The sequence below is a fragment of the Lycium barbarum genome, chromosome 5, assembly GCF_019175385.1.
Source record: "Lycium barbarum isolate Lr01 chromosome 5, ASM1917538v2, whole genome shotgun sequence".
NCBI classification, from domain to species: Eukaryota; Viridiplantae; Streptophyta; class Magnoliopsida; order Solanales; family Solanaceae; genus Lycium; species Lycium barbarum.
Genome location: NC_083341.1, coordinates 122,922,482 through 122,935,827, shown reverse-complemented (window position 1 = coordinate 122,935,827; position 13,346 = coordinate 122,922,482).

The following is a 13,346-nucleotide window of genomic DNA, read 5'->3' as shown; positions in this document are numbered from 1 at the left end:
TTAATCACGGAGTGTATAATTGTATAGAAAATATAAAGGAAACAGATATAAATAGTTAATAGAGCACCCCCGAACTCAAAATTCCTGGGTCCAGCACCCCCGAACTCAAAATCCTGGGTCCGCCTCTGGAATAAGGTGGTTCTTACTAGCTACCAAACGTTGTATTAGTTATGCAGAAAATAATACATGAATAAGTGGTCTCTTAACCAGCTACGAAACGACCCCTAAAGAGCCTAAAACTTTTCTAACGAGCAAAAAATTTACCACAAATCAGTTGTTTACACCAAATTAATAAATGTATGATACTGTGTCTTACATATACAATTTTTACTATGAATTGTTAACTCTTAAGATTAGTTAAGTATAAACGCCCGATACTAATAAGATTATACCAGTCTCTTGCTTCTCATATTTGTAAATAGAATAAAAAGGAACAAGACTTCCCAACTATCAAATATAACCTGTAGAATTACAGAATGTTTGCTTCTCTTATTTGTGGATAGAATGAAAAGGAACAAGAAGACTTCCCAACTGTCAAATAAAACCCAAAGAATTAGAGAATATTTGTCTATTTACTTCTATGGTAAGTCTTACTTGTTGGCTTCTTATATGGGTAGATGATTCTAACACTTTTTCTCTATACTTGCTTAATAGTGGATTAATATAAAATCAAATAAAACGATATGGATAAGTGAATATTTATATAACTGATTCTAATTTGATTGAAATTGAGGCGTAGCAAAATTGAGGCGTAGTTATTATATGAGTAAATGTCAAAGATTTAGCATATATGAATATAAAATATTTTATGAATTAATAATTAGGGGTGTACAAAGAAAATCAACAAACCGCACCAAATCGATAAATCAAGTCAAATCGAGAAAAAAAACTCGACTAGCGGTTTGGTTTTGAAAAAAAAAAAAAACTCGACCAATACTGATTTGGTTTGGTTTGGTTTTAGCTAAAAAAAGTCAAACCGAACTAAACCAACCCGACATTACATGTATTCAATTTTTAAAATATTTTATACATAAAAATATTTATTTGTAATGTAATTTATAAATATTACTTAAATTTTTTCATAATTTTTTGCCTTTTATCATATTATTTCAAGCTTGAACTTAGAATTTTGAATGTCAATAAGTTTTATATCACATGGATGTTAATAACTCAACTAAAGTTCAAACCAAAATCAACTCAACACTAATGCTAACAAAAGAAATTCAATTCTAACACTAGAAATGACAATAATATTGGATATCTATTCTTTAGTTTTGCATAATTGGTTTAGAAAGTGAAAATACATAACATAATTTTTTTCTTTGTCATGTAATTAATACTTATTAGCTTTAATTTATAAATATTACTTAGTGTTTTTAGATTCTAGTCATTTTCTTTATGGCTTATTAATCAGCAATATTTATTTTAACCGATTTTATTATCTTTTTTATTGAATATTTTAATACAATATCATCACTCATGTCACATTTTGTGTTATTTTCTTAAGAAACACCTTAATATATAGTTGTATCTTACTAGGATTAAAGAAATATTTGAAGTAAAAATTATGTGTTTTATATGAAGACTTCTCCGGAAAAAAAATCCGAAAAACCCGAGAAAACCGAATAACCAGAGAAAACCAGAAGTTGAAAAATTCGAATTTTATTAGTTTGGTTTGGTGTATAAATTTAAAAACCCGACGCAATTGGTTTGATTTGGTATTTAAAATATTCGAACCAACCTGATCTATGTACATCCCTATCGATAATTAATTGAATTTGAACTGAGAACTGTATACGGTAAAAATCGGATATATGTTAAATCGGTAAGACCGGAGACCGAGGGAATAAAGGGACAAGCACGTGCACAAAGACTTTCTTTCTGAACCGGAGGAGTGCTTGAACCGAAGCAAAGGAAGGGCATCATTTGGTCCGACTTCTCCATAGCCGAGTAGGTCGTGGCCGTTGGTCCATTTGATCGTGGCCATTGGTCCGTTTGATCATGGCCGTTGGTCCGGGTGATCCGTTACACAATTGCCACGCGTCAATACCGTTCTGCCATATTGTACTGCCAATCGTACGGGTGTCAGACCGTACGACCAACCTTATCCATTTTAGGGTTTTTCTTCATTCTTTAGGACCTTATGTTGTATGAAGCCCATGAGGCAAAACTATAAATAGGGGTCATTATCCTACTTTGAGGGGTTGGCTTCTCAGATCTAGAATATATTGTAATAGCAAAATATACAACATTCTCCTACTTATTATTTGATTTTGGTCCGGATTTGTCGTGTTCTTAGGTTTATTCAATAAAGCAATATCATATATTATTTAATACACGCATTATAACAAACCCTCAATCACTATTTAGAGTATTCATAGTTCATCTTAAACTATTTTTCTCTCAATCAAGAATAGATTAAAGTTCAATCACATATCCTATACCTCACTCATAAATTTAATTGATTATCCAAATTTGGGGTAAACAGTTTGGCGCCCACCGTGGGGCTAGGATAATAGTGGTCTTTGATCTTACACATCTCTTACCCGTTAGAATCGAAAAAAATCCGTTCTCTGTGAAAACGGACCAAATGGCTAACAGTGGACAATCTGGTCACGTCAGCAACAACGAAATCGTGGCCGAAAATGAAGACAGTGGACCATGAGGATTACCAAATCCTGCTGACCCGAACACCGTTAATTCGAGGGAGGGCCTCAACCGGCAAAACACCGTAGACCAGGAGAATGCCGCCCAGCCGGCCACTGATCCCTTAAATACTCACAATTCAATTACTTTGTCCCAGACACAGGCCCGGAAAGAACCGGACACCCCGAATGAAAATATTGGCTTACGTTTAATTTTTGAAATGTTGCAGGAACAGAGAGCAGCGATTGCCGAACAAGGAATCGCGATAGCCCAGTTGCAAAACAGAAGAGATAAAACGACCCCGAAGAAGGCGAAGGGCGTTGCTAAACCCAGAAGAGATGAGGCACGGATGGTTGAAAGCAATGGGTCCGGAGCTGGTTCATCCACCGAGGTTCTGAGAATGCTCGAAACACTAGCGAAGCGGGTAGACTCGACCGAAAAGAGAGTGGAAACCTATAACTCTCGGGTAGATCAAATCCCGGGGACTCCGCCTATTTTGAAAGGGCCGGATTCGAAGAGGTACATCCAAAGGCCTTTTCCTTCAAGTGCGGCTTCGAAATCGATCCCGAAGAGGTTCAAAATACCGGATATCCAGAAATATGACGGCATAACGGACCCTCACGAACACGTGACCTCATACACCTGCGCTATAAAAGGCAATGATATGGAAGAAGATGAAATCGAATCCGTGTTGCTGAAAAAGTTCGGGGAAACTCTGTCAAAAGGAGCATTGACCTGGTACGACCATCTGCCCGAGCATTCAATCACTTCTTTCGAAATGCTCGTCGATGCGTTCGTAAAAGAACACGCCAGAGCCAAAAAGGTGCAGGCTCGGAAGGCTGATATTTTCCGTATAGCCCAAAGAGACGATGAGTTACTGCGTGAATTTGTCAACCGATTCCAAAGGGAACGGATGGAGCTCCCCCCGGTTCCGGAGGAATGGGCTGCACAAGCTTTCACAAAGGGGCTCAATGTGCGGAGCTCGACGGCTTCGTTCAAATAAAAGGAAAGCTTGCTGGAATACGAGGCTGTGACGTGGGCAGATGTCCATAACCGATACGAGTCAAAGATTCAGGTGGAGGATGACCAACTCGAGCTTCCCCCGGGGCCAGTAAATATGAACAAAAGTTTTGAGAGACCAAGGAAAAATTATGAACCGGATGCCAAATCATCGAGGGAAAGGTATCGGCCATATTCTCATTCGGAAAAACCAAGCTTCAGGTCAGAAAAATCCAGGGTTGGCCCGAGCCATTTCTCCGGTCGAGGTAATAAACGGGTCGAGCGCCCATCGAACAGTCGAGGTCTCTCATTCAGGAGCGATGCCGGAAGCTCTGCCGGCAACAAAGACTTGCCGAGGATATCGGAGTACAATTTCAACGTCAACACCTCGGACCTCGTCTCGGTTATTGGCCGTGTCCCGATGTAAGATGGTCGAGACCTCTAAGGTCGGATCCGGGCCAACGGGACCCGAACATGATGTGTGAATATCATGGAACCCATAGACACAGAACTGAGGATTGTCACCAATTAAGAGAGGAGGTAGCCCAGTTACTGAAGAATGGCCATCTCCGAGAATTGCTGAGTGAAAGAGCCAAAGGTCACTACAAGGAAAGGGAGGCTCATAAAAGGGCCGAGCCAGTATAACCCCAGCATATAATCAACATGATAATCGGGGGCACCGATAACCCACGAGAGTCGGGGATGAAACGAACCAAGGTTTCTGCTGTGCGTGAAAAGCGCGGCCGGGATTATATATCCGAGGGTTCCATCTCTTTCAGCAACGATGACGCAGAAGACATCATTCAACAGCACAATGATGCATTGGTAATCTCTATTCTTATTTTTAAAACTCAAATTAAGCGTATTTTGATTGACCCAGGTAGCTCGGCCAATATCATCCGGTGGAGAGTGGTCGAACAGCTAAGGCTACTCGATCAGATTGTACCGGCAACCCGGGTACTCAGCGGATTCAACATGGCGAGCGAAACCACAAAGGGGGAGATCTCATTGCCGGTAAACATCGATGGTACTATCCAGCAAACGGTGTTCTATGTAATCGAAGGAGATATGAAGTATAATGCATTACTGGGTAGACCCTGGATACACGGCATGAGGGCCGTGCCGTTGACATTGCATCAGCTGCTAAAATTTCCGACTCCGGAGGGGATAAAAACCATCCGAGGTGAACAACCCGCTTCAAGGGAGATGTTCGCGGTCGAGGAAGCGACACCTCAGCCCAAAAAATCGGACCAAAAGGAAGAAGATCTAACCGGGGGAAAGGACACCAAATAGCAATCAAAGCACTCGGGGTTAGATCCGGGGTATGAAGAGGATGACTTCGGTGTACCCAGATCATTCGTCATGCCAGATGACTCAGATGCAACCAAGTCAACAGTAGAGGAGCTGGAGCAGATCATCTTGTTCGAATATCTACCGGACAGAAAGGTATACCTAGGCACGGGGTTAACCTCGAAGCTCAGGGACAAGTTAATTGAATTTCTTCGAGCTAATGTCGATTGCTTCGCATGGTCCCATATAGATATGACAGGTATACCACCGGAAGTAACAACTCACAAGCTCAGCTTAGACAGGAGGTTTCCCCCGGTAAAGCAGAAGAGAAGGCCCATGGCAGAAGCAAAACACGCCTTCGTAAAAGACGAGGTAACAAAGCTTTTAAAAATAGGCTCTATCCGGGAGGTAAAGTACCCGGACTGGCTAGCTAACGTAGTAGTGGTGCCGAATAAAGGTAATAAATTTCGAATGTGTGTTGATTATAAGGATCTAAACAAAGCATGCTCGAAGGATTCATTTCCGTTGCCTCACATCGATAGAATGATCGATGCGACGGCCGGGCATGAGATGTTAAGTTTTCTCGATGCCTACTTCGGGTATAACCAAATTCGGATGCACCCGGAGGATCAAGAGAAAACATCTTTTATTACCCAATATGGGACTTACTGTTATAATTTCATGCCTTTTGGATTAAAAAATGCTGGTGCAACTTACTAATGCCTAGTTAATGGGATGTTCGAAGAAAAAATAGGGAAAACAATAGAAGTTTATATTGACGGCATGGTGGTCAAGTCCCTGGAAACAGAGGACCACTTTAAGCATTTGCAAGAAACCTTTGGCGTACTCCGCAAGTATAACATGAAGCTCAACCCGGAAAAATGTGCCTTAGGTGTCCGGTCTGGAAAATTTTTGGGTTTTATGGTGTCAAACCGGGGGATTGAAATCAACCTGGACAAGATCAAGGTCATCGAGGTAGTGAATAACGTCAAAGGAGTGCAGAGGCTCACCGGAAGGATAGCGGCGCTGAGTCGCTTCATATCGAGATCCTCGGACAAGAGTCATCGCTTCTTCTCCTAACTGAGGAAGAAGAACGACTTCGTTTGGACACCGGAGTGTCAAAGAGCTTTACAAGAATTAAAGAGATACTTGTCCAGCCCACCGCTGTTGCACACACCAAAAGCGGACAAGCAACTTTTTCTCTACCTTGCTGTCTCTGAGGTAGCGGTAAGTGGCATTTTGGTCCGAGAAGAATCAGGTACGCAATTCCCTATTTATTATGTAAGTAGAACTTTGGGGGATGCGGAGACCCGTTATCCCTACTTGGAAAAATTAGCATTGGCATTGGTAAGTGCTTCTAGAATACTCAAGTCCTACTTTCAATGTCATCCGATATGTGTAGTGACTACTTACCCTCTAAAAAACATCATGCATAAACCGGAATTATCGGGTAGACTAACTAAATGGGCCGTAGAAATTAGCGGATATGATATTGAATACAAACCTCAAAAGGCCATCAAGTCCCAGATCTTGGCCGATTTTGTGGCGGATTTCACCCCGGCTATGGTCCCCAAGGTTGAGAAAGAACTTCTGCTAACCTCGGGGAAAGCCTCGGGTATTTGGTTGCTACATTCGGACGGAGCCTCGAACCTCAAAGGTTCCGGGCTAGGAATCGTCCTTAGAACCTCGGCCGGGGATGCCGTTCGACAATCCATTAGAACTGTTAAATTGACTAACAATGAAGCCGAGTATGAGGCTATGATTGCAGGTTTGGAATTAGCCCGAGTATGGGGGCCGAAATAATCGAGGCGAAGTGCAATTCGCTCTTGGTCGTAAGCCAGGTGAACGGCGTCTTCGAGGTCAAGGACGAACGGATGCAGAGGTATCTGGAAAAAATCCAAGTGATACTACACCGGTTTAAAGAATGGACCATGCAGAATATACCGAGGGAGCAGAACAACGAAGTCGATGCATTGGCGAATTTGGGATCTTCAGTCGAATGGGAAGAAATTAACCCTGGGACTACGATGCACTTGTTGAATACGGCGATAGAAAACGGACATGCCAAAATAAACACAATGGGTTTAACTTAGGATTGGCGCAACAAGTACATCAACTACTTGCGTGATGGAAAGCTCCTGAATGACCCAAAAGAATCACGGTCATTAAGGACCAAAGCTGCGCGTTTCTGCTTGGTAGACGGCCAATTGTATCAACGGTCTTTCTTCGGACCCTTGGCAAAGTGTTTGGGTCCCGGAGAGACGGAGTATGTGATGAGAGAGGTGCACAAAGGAACCTGCGGCAACCACTCCGGTGCTGAAGCTCTGGTCCGAAAGATTATCAGGGTCGGTTATTATTGGAACAGGATGGAGGAAGATTCAAAGAATTTTGTCCAGAAATGTGACGGGTGTTAGAGACATGTGCCGATGATTCATTAGCTCGGGGAGTTGCTGCATTCAGTGGTGTCACCGTGGCCTTTCATGAAGTGGGGAATGGACATTGTTGGTCCATTGTCATGGGCACCAGGTAAAGCCCGATTTATTTTGTTTATGACCGACTATTTATCCAAATGGGTTGAAGCACAGGCCTTCAAAAAAATTAGAGAAAAGGAGGTCATTGACTTCATATGGGACCACATCATCTGTCGTTTCGGCATCCCAGCCGAGATAACTTGTGATAACGGTCCCCAATTCGTGGGCGGCAAAGTCAACGATTTCCTCGAAGGGTTGAAGATCAAGAAAATTGTATCAACTCCATATCACCCATGTGCGAACGGACAGGCGGAATCCACGAACAAGACAATAATCCAAAATCTGAGGAAAAAACTTGAAGCATCAAAGCATCACTGGATGGAAATATTACCGGAGGTATTGTGGGCTTATAGAATCACATCGAAATCAAGCACGGGAGAAACTCCTTTCTCGTTGGTCTACGGGCCCGAAGCCCTTATTCACGTAGAAGTTGGTGAACCGACTCTCCGGTTCAGCTATACCACCGAGGAGTCAAACGAGGAGGCTATGGCCATAAAACTCGACCTCACGGATGAACTTCGCGAAAACGCGTTGGTCCGTATTGCAGCCCAGAAACAGAGAATGAAAAGGTACTACAATCAGAGAGCCAATTTTTGACATTTCCAAGTTGGTGACTTGGTGCTTCGAAAAGTTACCTTGAACACCAAGAATCCCAACGAAGGAAAACTGGGTCCGAACTGGGAAGGACCGTACAAGATAACCGAGATAACGGGCGAAGGATCATACCAGTTGGAATCCATGGACGGGCAACGGTTGCGCAACAACTGGAATGTGGCTCATCTGAAAAGATATTACTGCTAAGGTATGGACTCTCCGTGTTTTTCTATTAACCTTTCTTTTTTGCAGGAAGTCAAGTAACGGATAAAGTTAGAATCTAGGCCTGAAAACACGTGTTGTACTCTTTTCCTTAGTACAGTTTTGTCCCAAAATGGGTTTTCCGACAAGGTTTTTAATGAGGCAACAAGTACAACGTGTTACTCGACGAAGACAAGGACAAACGCCCGGAAACTCGGGGTCACACCCTACGAATGAGGACTTAATAGCGCTTACCCGATCTTGCAGCTCGGATAAGCGCTAGGGGACTATTATACCCACTTCGAAGTTTACCCCGATTAGCGGAAATCGGAAGAGCTCAACAAAATAAAACCGGACCTTTTATATTAGGTTTCGATGTAAGGACCAAACGATCAGAATGAATCGTGTCCACTCAGTATTTGCTATGGCAAAACCAAGAACCGGGCCTTCTGCATTAGGTTTCGATGTAAGGACCAAACGATCAGAATGAATCGTGTCCATTTAGTATTTGCTACGGCAAAAGCAGAAGGAAAAAATTCTCATGTATATAAATACTTGCAATGCAAAAATTATCGAAAGTTTGGATAACGATATCTCGGATGTCTTCATGTTAAAACACTTTACCCCGATGATTATCACCGTATTTCGGCATTACTTCATTCATATACACTATTCCGGGCACTACGGTCGAAATTCGACAAAGGCAAAAAGGTCATAGTGAACCGAGCCAAAATCGTTAATCCCACAAACGGGGACTTTTACATCAAAATTTAGCTAAGGCTGAGATTCAGGTGTCCGAAAAATACCGGCCCTAAAAATGCCCATCGTGATTCGGAGACGTCTGAATTCACAAAGCATAAGAAAAGTCCCACGGGCAAAAACTCCATCAAATTCCCGGACAAAATATACCGGATGAAGAGAAAAGCCGATATTCAGGCAGAGTCTAAAATAATGACTCCTTAAAACGGACCAACAATTCGGGCAAAAGTCATAACAAACATTCAAACGAAGTAAAGAATCCAGAAAAATGCATGTTCTATTTATATAAAGGATTTTACATTGGAGACTCCTACAAAGGCAAAAAACAAAAGGCTAAACACAGGCCCTGGTTTATCCGGTATGGCTGGATCCGGAGTGCTCGGACACTGTCCGCTCGGAGTCGTTGGAGTCAGTCCCGAGGGCTCCCTTAGCCTCTCCCTCAACCCTTTTAGCTTCAATTATCAGGGCCGGAAGATTCGCAAAGCCATGCTCGGCTTGCTCAAGGGTCATCCTCCGAGACTTCCACTTTTCATACTCAGCAGCAATAGTAGCATGAGCCTCGGCAGCCTCCACACTCTTTAGAGCTTCTTCCAAATCGGCTTCGGCCTGGGCTAGCTTTGCCCCGAGAACATCCCGATCTTCTTCGATGACCTTTTTCATTTGAGTGGCCGACTCGAGCTCGGCCTTGAGAGTGTCATTAGCATCAATCGTCTCCTCGAGCTCGGTTTTTAGATCATCACATATCTGGGCCCTCTTCTCCGCCTTCTCCTCAAGCACCCTCATATGCTCTTTATACCGGGCACTCTCAGATTCGAGCAACCGATGCCTCTCGGCCATGCTCATAGCATCGGACTTGACAGAGTCCAGCTCCTCCCGGAGTTGAGAGATGGTGGTTTCGAGCTCACCAAGCCTTGAGGAAAAACAGGTGTTGTCTCGGTTAAGGCCGATCTTGTCCGCTTCGAGACGCCGGTTATATTCGACCATCTCGGCCAGCTCACCCTTTAATTGACGATTTTCGGCCTTTGTTGCATCGAGCTCGGGTTGGAGGTTTGAAAGAGTAACTGCTTGGTTCAACTCATCCTCCTTCACCCGCAGAAGGTGCAGATATTTATCCGTTTCTCGGCCTTGAAATCGTCCACCTCTTGCTGGGCACGGATGAAGGCTTCGTTAACGAGCACCACACTCTGAAAAATGAAGCAAGTTAAACACTTGAATAAACGAGATTAAAATTCTCAATGAAATCATGCAAGGATGGCTGATAAACTTACTCGATTGCCCGCGTGCATACCCTCTTTAATGAGGCACTGCCAAGGGACTCCGTTCATCTTTCATTTGTCCGAGTCCAAGACAAGGGGACTCAGGTAGCTTGCCACACCCACCGGGTGAGAAAGAAAGCTGCAATCCTCGGGAACGGTGATCACAGCCGATCTTGTCCTCCTCGATTCCACACTTGGGGCCGGAAAGGTGCGCACCAAGATATCCCTGGCACCGGACTCGGTGGTCCGACTAGCCGCCCTCGTGGCTCGAGGGATCGAGAGATGTCCGAAACCAGCAGCTTCGCCGGTAGCAGGAGGAGTGTCCGAGAACATGTCATCAAACTCATCCGGTCTCGAGGCCGGAGTTGGAGAACTCGGAGGGACTTCAGCAGCTTCGGCAAAGGCAGGGATCTCCGAAGTTGCGGCAGTCTCATAGTGGGGCAGCGGATCAACATCCGTGGGGACTTCGGTCTCGGGGACCGGCTCAGTCCTTTGACCGGCTCCGGCAGCAGGTGCCTCCCCGGATCTTCTTGTCCTTTGCAGAGGGGTTTCTTCGGAAGAAGCATCACCTGAAATATCAACGAATTCAATCGACCTTAAAGGAGCCGGGTAATGAATTTCTTCCCCACCTGTGCGTAATACCGGAGCCGAAGGTCCTTCCCCGGATGAAAGAAATGGTGAAACGATGATACCCTCCTCCGGAATGGGATCCACGGAGGGGACCACACTGATCCTCCGAACGAGGAGCTCGGGCTCTGCTTCATCCCTTAAAGTTCTAACGACGCTCTTCGCCCTTTTCTTCGGTTTCTGCCCTTTGTTCGAGGGCCATTTTCTCTTGGCGGCGGCAGCAAGGATACGAGATGCACCCGCTGAATCGAACTTGTCACGACCCAACCAGAGGGCCATGACAGGTACCCAGTATTAGCTACCGAGCACCCCATATCATATTATCTATCGTTCAACCGGTACTAACATGACTCAACCAGATGGACACTTATCATACTTGCGTTTAGCATATTAAGGGCTTTTATAAATACACGACAAAACACTGTATAAAACTGTCACATATGATATCGCACACAAGCCGGTAAGGCCATCGAAATGCGGGGAATTGCCAAAACGTACTCCACACTAACATAATCAAACGATGACCACCCATGACCCACATACATGTCTACAGGCCTCTAAGAGAAACAACTGTGTCATATGGCGGGACAGGGCCCCACCGTACCCTACTTTGACATATATATATATACATATTCACAACAGAAGGACCTGTACCAAAAGTATAGGCTCCGGAACAAGGGAGCACTTCAAAATAGCAGGATGAAGGTCCTAAGCTGGCGGGTCACCACCCCGAGCGTCTGTACCTGCGGGCATGAAACGCAGCCCCCGAAGAGAGGGGGTCAGTACGGAATATGTACCGAGCATGTAAGGCATGAAATACAATTAGGTAGATCATAACTGAAATAGAAATTCCAAGGAACAAGTATGATAATCAAGAATTCGTTGTACCGGTGCATTACGAAACAAAGTCAAGCATATCATTATCATATATCGTACCCGACCCATTCTGGGACTCGGTGGATAACATCATGTCATCATGTCGTCATGCAATCATATCATCATATACATATATACCGTACCCGGCCCTCTAGTGAGGGACTCGGTGAATAAAATCATGTCGTCATGTCATCATGCTATCATATCATCATATACATATATATACCGTACCTGGCCCTCTAGTGAGGGACTCGGTGAATAAGATCATCATGTGCCCTCCTAGCCGCCATAACATATCATCATCTCATCATATCATCATGTCGTCATATATATATACCGTATCCGGCCCTCTAGCGAGGGACTCGGTGAATAATGCAGTGACAGTGTACACGATAACATACCCGGCCCGGGACTCGGTGAATAATGTAACAACAGTATGCACGAGCAGAGTAGTGAGAAACTATATGCATATAAATCAATTTTCAAGACTCGATAGGTAAGTGCACTAATCGACACTTGAAGGATCATAAACACGTTTCGAGTCAATCCGAGTTAACACAAGAAAGTTATGGACATTATTTATTTCAGAAACCTTTATGAACGTTTCAGAGCAATCCGAGACCGTCTATGAAAGTTAGGGACATCAATCCCTATAGAACCCTTTTTGGAATAGGGACTCTTTATGCTTTGCTCGTTATTCAATCATACAATAAGCTTGATCATATTAAGTATGCTCATGTCAACAAGTGAATGAGAATCGTAAACTTGGAACCTTTAAACATAACACCTTTCTCATCATAGTCATCATAATAATATTCTCATTTTTGACATCATCGTTGTCATTGAAAAACATATCCATCGCTGTTATCATAAGAGCTCACATAATCACAACCTTTGGTTTAGAGAGTACAAATATTTTGGAAAACATTTATGGGTTAACAAGAAAGAAATCATGCCTTGGAATTACAGAATAGAATTACCCCAAGGTGCGCGTCATACCTTGCTTAGCTCTAGGACATGCCAAAAGATGGAAAGGGTAAGCCTTACATACCTTGCCCGCTTCCTAAGCTAATTCGAACTTAAGTATCGGCTTTCGCAAGATCTACAACAACGTCAAAAGATATCAAACATTAGTTATAGATACTTAAGAGTCCAATCCCAAACTAACACTTCATTTACAGAAATTTCGGCAACATTTCCCCCATAAATTCAACCAACCCCGAGAATTCAACTCGGCTAAATCATCAACAACAACACCAACAACCACATTAACAACTTCAACGATTAATTCAGAACGCATTCTAACGTTGGTAACCATTTCTACATAATTCGACGACATTTCATTTATGTTCAAATTACCCACAACAACACAATCCGCAATCTTCCAAACTCAATAAGAACAACAACAACACATTCTTTTCTTCCAAGTTCATGAACTACACCAACAATCTACACATTAGCAACTTCATTCTCATAATTGCAAGAAACCATATTAAAATCACATTAGCTCCTACAAGCACCCACAAACAATTACAATGCCAACTTGAACCACTTAAACCTCCATTTG